This window comes from Anguilla anguilla, chromosome 8, assembly GCF_013347855.1.
Source record: "Anguilla anguilla isolate fAngAng1 chromosome 8, fAngAng1.pri, whole genome shotgun sequence".
NCBI classification, from domain to species: Eukaryota; Metazoa; Chordata; class Actinopteri; order Anguilliformes; family Anguillidae; genus Anguilla; species Anguilla anguilla.
The window spans coordinates 23,764,855-23,773,325 of record NC_049208.1 but is presented as its reverse complement, the minus strand read 5'-3'; the positions used below and the strand labels follow the sequence as shown (position 1 = coordinate 23,773,325).

The window sequence follows — 8,471 nt, the reverse complement described above, 5'->3', positions numbered from 1 at the left end:
GTTATCGGCTTTCTCATTGGCTACAGGGACAAAAGTTTCTGTGGAGACGACTGAGGCGTGGCGTCACAAAGAATTGTCCCATTTAGGGATCGAAAGGAACGCGCATGCTTATCCTTATTTGAATTTTGACACGTTAAAATTTGTCCCGTATTAAACATTCAGGTAATATTGGAACATAGTTTAAAATGCTTCATGCCATCCAAAACTGATTAAGGACAAATTTGCCTCATCTTGAAGCTAACCACTATTCAAAAAATGCCTCCAAAGTAGGACGAAAGTTCAATCACCATGGAAATTGTTTGCATGGAGCACCAAGCAACTTACTGGTCTTGTAAATTCTAATAATTTCTCTCCAGAAACGTTGTCAACATAAGGACCAAAATGCTCATATAGACACACTGACTACTCTATTCATGTGTAAAAAATGTTTATGGGTAACTATGCACCAAATGACTGATGTAGGCTAAGTGATGACAAGAACAGTTAAACTTTCACCAATGTTTCCGTAAACTAATCTAAAGAAATTCTGCCCATTTACCTGCATTGTTATTGACAAAAACAACAGCAATGTAAAGTTTAAAAGACAGAAACATCCAGTGGTGGATTTATCCATTTTGACAGTGTGCTGACAAAACAGTTCACTGTAAAAGCTACAGTACATTGGTAAAAAAAAACATTGGGCCTCATTCACAAAACTTTTCTTAAATCATTCTTACATTTGTTCTTAAAAATGTTCCTACGAAATACCAATATGAGATTCATGACACATGTGCAGGCCTTTGTTTTTGTGCATATCCCAGGTGTATGAGATGATGAATGCTGACTGTTTGTAAATTTTATGCGTAATCTTGTTCATGTGATTAGCCTAAGGAAACAGCCATGAGTTAAGATAAAAATTATGAATGCCAAAATATTCTTAGAAACATTCTTACACACAGTTTACGATCAAATGTGATCGTACACATGTTTCATGAATGAGGCCCATTGTGTTTTCTAAACAAACCAGCTTTCCCCTTCCACTGTCTGTGCCTCTTCACTGCCTCTTCACTTGTACAAATCCACCTACAGTATGGCCAGATTTAGACTACAAACAAGAAGAAAGGCCGGGAAAACTGCAACCTAGCCCGCCAACCTGCATGTGTGTATATAGTTGGTAGTAATATCTTAATTTATATACTGCTATTTTGGCACCTACTTTAGCTTTTTGGTGAGGGAGTCAAGAACCATTTTGTTGGCCTAACATATGTCTAATGCACATTTTTTATGATAAAAAAAATAATTAAAAATTTGACCGTGGTATACCCATTTATTATCCACAGTAATCAATTTTCAAGATAAAAAAGATTATGTACTAAACAGACCCTCACCCACCTTATAGTTTTGGAACTTTGGAAAATTATCTGGTATTCTTTGAAGAAGTTACCAAGGTTTGACTATGGGCTTATGATTTTATATACTCAGATTTCCATTAGCAAAATGAAGACATTAGAAATTACATGATGTATTTCAGAGTGAGTTTGGAACTGACTACAGGGTAGAACACAAAAAGTAGTAGGAGAGATCTTGGGGGGATCTGAGCAGGATACTGTGGGACAATGATCGGTGCTGGGGCCACTGCTTTTCTTCATTTATATCAATGACCTTGACCGGGACATTGAAAGTACATTAGTTAAATTTGCAGATGATACAAAACAAGGGGGCCAAGCTGATAGTTTGCAATCTACTAAAGTAAACCAAGAAGATTTAAACAAAATCCTGATGTGGGTGGAAACCTGGCTAACGAAATTCAATATAGCTAAATGTGAAGTTCTACATAAATAAATGACTGAGTAAGAGGGCTGTATTTGCACCCGCTCATGCCTATGGTGCCTAGGAGGATTTTGATTGGTCAACATCTGATGTCCATGCAGAGAGAGCAATCTGACTGTGACCATGCATGTAGAAGTACCGCCGCAACATAAAGAACGCCGTGGTTTGCAGATTTATTCCTCCTACAGGCCAAATAAGAAGCGCTACTATGTGCCGGCCAAAGGAATTGATCATTTTTGGCCATTATACTTATTACAACTGTACTATGTGGGACCCCCCTCCCCACCCACCTCAATTCAATCCCTGCTGCCTACTAATCTAATATATAGTGAATTAGCTATGTAAACACACATCCCTCCTTCCTTCTCCTGCTTACCTGCTGTTGCATGCGAGAGAACAAGCCCTGCACCAAGTGGGTGGAAATAATAATAATAATAATAATAATAATAATAATACATTTTATTTATATAGCACCTTTCCCAAGGTTGCTTAACAAAGTTAGAAGGTTAAAAAAACAGCAAGTACAGTAAATATGTGTGTGTGAAACTGAGAAACTTGGTGCTGACTTCTGAGCAAATCGCATAAGAGAGGTGGGGGAATAAAAATAAAAATCAGAATAATATTGGGCAAATTTGGGAGGACTGGTGATCCCAAGCCAGTATATATATAACCTCTCCAGCATGTCCTAGGTCTGGCCCTGGATCTCCTCCCAGGTGGCCGTGCCCCTGGGTCCCCTCCCAGGAGGCATCATTATCAGATGCCCGAATCACCTCAGCTGACCCGTTATGATGCAGAGGAGCAGCGGCTCTACTTTGAGGGCCTCCAAGACAGCTGAGCTCCTCTCCCTAACATGGCCAATCACAGATCTTATATGTGGACAGCCTTTTTAATACCGCAAAATAGCTTGGAAGTACAATTGCATGTAGGCCACAGTAGCCTGTACAAACATGAACCTGACATTGTGATTTGTGTTGAGACAATAATTAATATGAAATCAGCAGCATTATATCAAAGTAAATATCTCATAGTAAACAAAAATAATTTACTGTTATTCCAGAATCCCAATGTGCACCATGTTCTGAACATACAGATCACTCATTCAGATCATATATTGTAGCTATACTGTGACATTCTAACTTTCCTTCTAGAAGTAGAAATAAGGCCAAATTTAATTCCTCTATCATATTGATGGATTAGACACCACTTGCTGACATCTCTTGTATCCCATATAGACATGACCTGCTACCATGGGACTATACAGTAATGAGATGAATGGGAAAATAAAATTGAACTCGGCCAACCACCTTCGATGCAACCAACCATATGATATGCTGTGACAGCCTACATTTTATTGCCAGTTCATTAGGCTAAATCAGAAACATTTCCATAGATTAGTGAAATGGATATGTTGCTTCATATTATCATATTGTTTTCTCATGTACACTGAAAAACAATCATTTCCAACTGTAACATTTGATATCAAATACAGTATGTCAGTAATAAATAATTCCTTTGGAAACAGTTAGTTGAATAAATTCATTCATGCATATTCACATGCTTACTTATGTTTAGAGTCATGTTTGTTTAAGCAACATGTACAAGCAAAATATTTACCTGCTTCCCATTTCAAATTGCTGAATTTGTCGGTAGGATATGAGCCACAAAAATGACACTTTATTATCTGTTGCAGGCAAACTACCCTTCAGGTGAGACACTGTGTGATAATATCCTACTGAACCACACACAAATTTGGCTACATTGTGGTTTCGGGGGCAAGGAGGTGAGGTGGCAGTGGATGAAAGGAGACGACACATTTGTCACCCAGAAATTTGAAAAGACTTCTGCGGTCGTATACATTGATGTATCCTTTGCCATCAACACTGGAGGGAGGGAGGACACAAAGATTGGTTTCCAGGGCAAGGAGGACACATGGTGATAGTGGATGAAAGGACTGACATTTTATTATCTGTTGCAGGCAAACAACCCTTCGGGTAAGACACTGTGTGGACAACACCCCCAGGCCTGGCTCCAGGGATGGGTCCCAGTAACCCTTTTCCAGCCAAGGTAAACTGAATCTTAAGCCTTTTTACCATTCATTATGGGTTTATTTGGATTATGTTCTTCTGGATTGTCACCCCAGACCTGTTTGCCTTGGAAGACCCTGACAACATAGCTCTAGGGACCATAAAACCTTGCAAGCGCTTCTGCCACGACAAGTCCATGATCCAGGAAGGGGGATTCATGCTGTAGTGTTTCTATGTCTGTATGAGCCTTCTAATGCAGTTCTGTTTCAGTAAATAGCTAAGTGACACTTGATATGACAGAAGACAGGACTTTTAGTGTGTTAACAGTCGAAGTATTGTGTTATTATTCTTCATTGTTATTGTTGTTGTTGGATAAGGGGGAGGAATGGTTAGCGGGTAGTTCAGAATGGTGGACATGGTGTTGGCTTCCATGGCCAGGGTTGGTAGGGTCTGTAAATCTCTTCTGTATAAATGGTTAAATAATACCTTTCTCTCTCTTTTTTCTTGGCAGTCCTGTGCTTGTTAGCTCTCCTTTGCCCTCTTGGTCACCCTATCCTCTGCCATTAGTGGGCCAGGGACTTCCTCCATGCCAGCCCTGTCCTGCAGGTCTTCCTCTGAAGAGGCCACACAGGCAGGGTGCTGACCAGAGGGCTGTCCCACTGTGTTCTGGTACTCAGGTGGTAGCACAGCTGCTATCTGTGTGTCCCCAGCTCCCGCTGTTTCTGCAGCACCAGTCATTGCTCCTCCCAGGTGCTGCTCCCTCTGCTTCTGGTCCTGCTGCTGCTGGTGGTGCTGTGGGTCCAGCTGGTGGATTCGGTTGCCACTCAGTCCCCTTCTCTGACCCTAGCACAATGGATCGCTCCCAGAAGACAACAGCCAACAGGTGACGATGTGTTAATTGCACCGCTAATGGTGAGCATAATGTAACACCCTGGAAATTCTCCCAGTATGATGGACCTATCTGCCTGATTCTGGACCGGATCTGCTTTCAAGCATGGCACAGACAGGGTACAGAGTTTATAGCAACCCCACCTCTGAATTTTAACTCTGCCTCTTTTAACTTTTTAGGTATTTTTTTTCTATCCTTCTGAGACCCTGGTATTTTATTTTTATTTAATTCTTTCTTTGTTTTGTAAATACAGTAAATCGAGCACTTACAAAGGGTATGGATTTTTTTTATTACAGCAGGAAACTGGTGGACATTTAATGTCATATCTACTTTTAGTAGTCCACCGCATTTGTATATCACATATAAGTTGAATATTTAGTTGTGTAATATGAAACATGTCAAAAAAACCATCTAAAAATAATTTTTTACTGCCAATATTGTTAAAGCAACTAATTTCATTGTAAAAACTTACTCAATAAATCATATTGAGACTTTTCTGGACCATTTTTGACTCAATTCAGCATAGTTTGGCACTATTTGTTTACCCACAAATGCTTTCTTGAAGAAGAAAAAAAAACAATAGAATTTGATTGGTTTTAGATATTGGCACCAAATTTAACACAGGTAGTCAGCATATAGCAGAATCAAAAACATGAGTTATTTCTTCCATAGCTTTTGTAGCTCATCAGGGAAAAATGCTAAAACTTGAATGTGGTATGCGTTTAAAAAATTTTTTTTTTTTTACATTTTCTGTACATAAATTTCTGTAATTATCAGAAAGTACCCTCAGACTGCTTAGTCAAAAAGGCACTGTTCTCTGCTTTAATAAAAGCTGGGAATCATATTTGTACTCAAACGTTATTAAGTTAACCATATAGTTATTAGGCCTTTCCATTAAAGAGGAAAAAGTTATCACGTTAACAGTTTTTTTTACATTAACCATTTTTATTACATTATTGTTTTTACAACCTCAAAATATAATTAAACTAATAAATAAATAGTGAAGATCATTTAACTGCTTTATTCTGTAATTCACTAAATAATTTTTAAACCTCTATCTTTGATTATATTATATTGTATGCATTTAAATAAAAATGTGAATATTAACAGTGAGGGTAAGCTCACTTGGTCTTTAAAAAAGTTCCCACCTCCAGCCCTGGGCCACGCCGTTTAATGTTTTTGGATTTTTTTAGACTTAAGAGCTTAAGGTTGTTTAACTTAATATAAAATTTCTTTTAATTAAATCTGATTTGATTGAATTGTACATGGCCTTAAACTGGCTAGGTATGTTGAATCATTGAATCTATGGTTGAATTTTGTAGGCATTGAAAGTCTGCAGTCATTGTAGTTATTTATGTGGGTAGCCCTGAAAAGTGTCAAACTCTTGGCACTGTACAAGTGTGAGATATATCCCACCCAACATACCTGCCATCCAAAAATGAAAGTTTCACTACTACTACTACTACTACTACTACTACTACTATTAGTTTTCTGACAAAGTGAGTTCATGATAGTCCATCAGCCAAATGGAAATTTCCTCAAAGAATGTCAGCACCTTTGTTATTTTAATTATTTTGTAATTTAATTTAATAAAAATGTAATTCATTTTGTAATTTTAATTATTATATGATTTAAGTTGACACTTCTGTTTGTCATCACTCTTTGTAAGTGGTTGCACTGACCTCCCTATTCACTGTAAAACCCTTCATGAAAGGCACTATATAGATGCTGTCCATTACTAAGTATTGTCAGAACTATGTGCAGTATTTTATCCATTTTAAGTGCTGAAGTAAAATGCAGTTACACTATCTTATACATTCGACAGCTCTGTGCTCAGTTGTCCTCCATTGGAAGAAATGCATTTTATTGCGAGATGGTAAGATTCCGCTTGTCAGTGTCTGTGTGCCCATCTTAAAAGGCGGGGACGGTGGGAACGCGGAAAGATTAATATGCGTATTTTGCACTTACCATAAATGACATACAATAGCCCTTACAACATTTTCTTATTTTGTGTAACCAGTGCCTATCATTAGGTGTTGTTTCGTTAAAAAACATCCATCTGCGTGATGCACTGAATCAGCCAGAGAGATTCCGCTCTACGTCACTGGCCGAGGCGCCCAGTTGAATGGAAAGGTGCGGCTGTGCTCATTAACATTGGCTACGTACAAGCATCAGCGCCAGGAGACGCAGAGCAAGCAGCAGGGAGGGCAACGCAAAAAGCAAAACAGAATCTTAAAAATGTATATCGAGTAACGTTGCGCTTGGATTTCGCTGGAAAAAACGACGCGAAGCATGTGCTTGATACAATCCTTGACGTTACCCTTTGAGACCCTGGTGAGTAGAACAAGAGCACTGCGATATTTGGGGTTAAATGACCTTAGACTGAGCATTACCTCACAGGTAAAAATCAGCTGATGCTGCTTACCAGTAGCCTACATGAAAATACCATACGTTCTTTGCCGCTCTTGTCCACTGGCTTGAAAAAAACGTATAAAATACACTATCGAATTTAATGTAAGAAATAACCGACATATTCAGGCATTTTCCCCTTCTGTTGAGTTGTCTTTGGCATGAGTAACGATGCAGGGTACTGCGGTGGAAATGTGAAAACCATAGAACGTGGCCCTTCTCTTTCCACTGGTAATGGTGGATATTTGTTTCTAATAATTGTATACGGTGATAAAAATGGAGATACAACGCCTCTGGTTTGCTTGCATTTGGAGAGTCTGATGGTTGTGCATTACAGCTCTACGATCTGTCATCTCTTACACGCGGAAGCACGACCTAGCATCCACAGAGCGTCAAGCTATTAGGAGCAATAGTGAAGCATTTCATTTAAACAGCATGCAGAGTAAAATGGATTGCAGAATAAGTGGTTTACGATTACCCTTATTGCTTATAAGACATTAAGGACATATACTGCCTTTGTATTTCTTAGAAAGCATTCAAATATAAAACAAAAATGACCGTGCACGCATACGTCAAATTCGGTTCTCTAGTAGCCTACTTAAACGTCGCTTATGCTCATACAGTGCTTTTTAATTTACAATATGGTCTGAAGACCATTTTCACTAAAAACAACATCAATACATTTTTACACATACAGCTACCATTTAATAGCAAAGATGTTGATTAAAAACCCGATTAATTTGTATTTATCGAATTTAATTTATAAGGAATCGCTTGTATAAGAATGTGCCACTTCTCCAATTACGTCATCGCGCGCTTGAAACTTCAGGCTTAAATTCGCCCAGATGTTGTGCAGCAATTTAATAACCCACCTTGTAAACATATTCTGTGCAGTGGGGGAAAACCCGATGTAAACCCTCGTGTTTACAAAAAAAGCTGATAATTACTTTAGAATTATATTTTTGTAAAGCTGTTGGCTGGTTGCAATAAAAAAGTATTAATTTCCTTTCTTTGTAATGGCTACTGTACTTGAGCGTTTTTGAACTGAGAAAAGCACATTTGCCATTTGTCCAATTAGAGGTACCCATTGCTTGGGCGTGTATCTCGCTGCTACTATTACCTATCCACTTTAACATACCGTCCTTTTTCACTTTTCATGTTAACAAACACTGTGCAGCTTATCTGTCTACATTAAAATACTGCACCATATTAAAGCCCACACTGTTTACCATCCTATTTGAAAATACAGTAGGTCTATTTGTTTAGCTGTCCACATTCACAAATAGTATGAGACCACACTATATTTCCCTATTAATGCACAGTAGCTCTTTACTTTTCCA

At 38.4% G+C, this 8,471-nt stretch overlaps 1 protein-coding gene across 5 annotated transcripts in view; it reads left to right on the top strand.

Annotated features, from left to right (window-relative positions):
• The first annotated feature begins 4,921 nt into the window (after positions 1-4,921).
• Positions 4,922-8,471, top strand: part of dtna (dystrobrevin, alpha) — a 71,764-nt gene continuing 68,214 nt past the window's right edge. For 4 of the 5 annotated variants that reach the window (XM_035428673.1, XM_035428670.1, XM_035428662.1 and 1 more), the window contains exon 1: positions 6,640-7,056. The gene's annotated coding sequence lies outside the window, so the exon portion shown is untranslated. Of the gene's footprint in view, positions 4,932-6,639; positions 7,057-8,471 lie in introns of those variants that run through there. The other variant, XM_035428672.1, reaches the window with a different exon arrangement.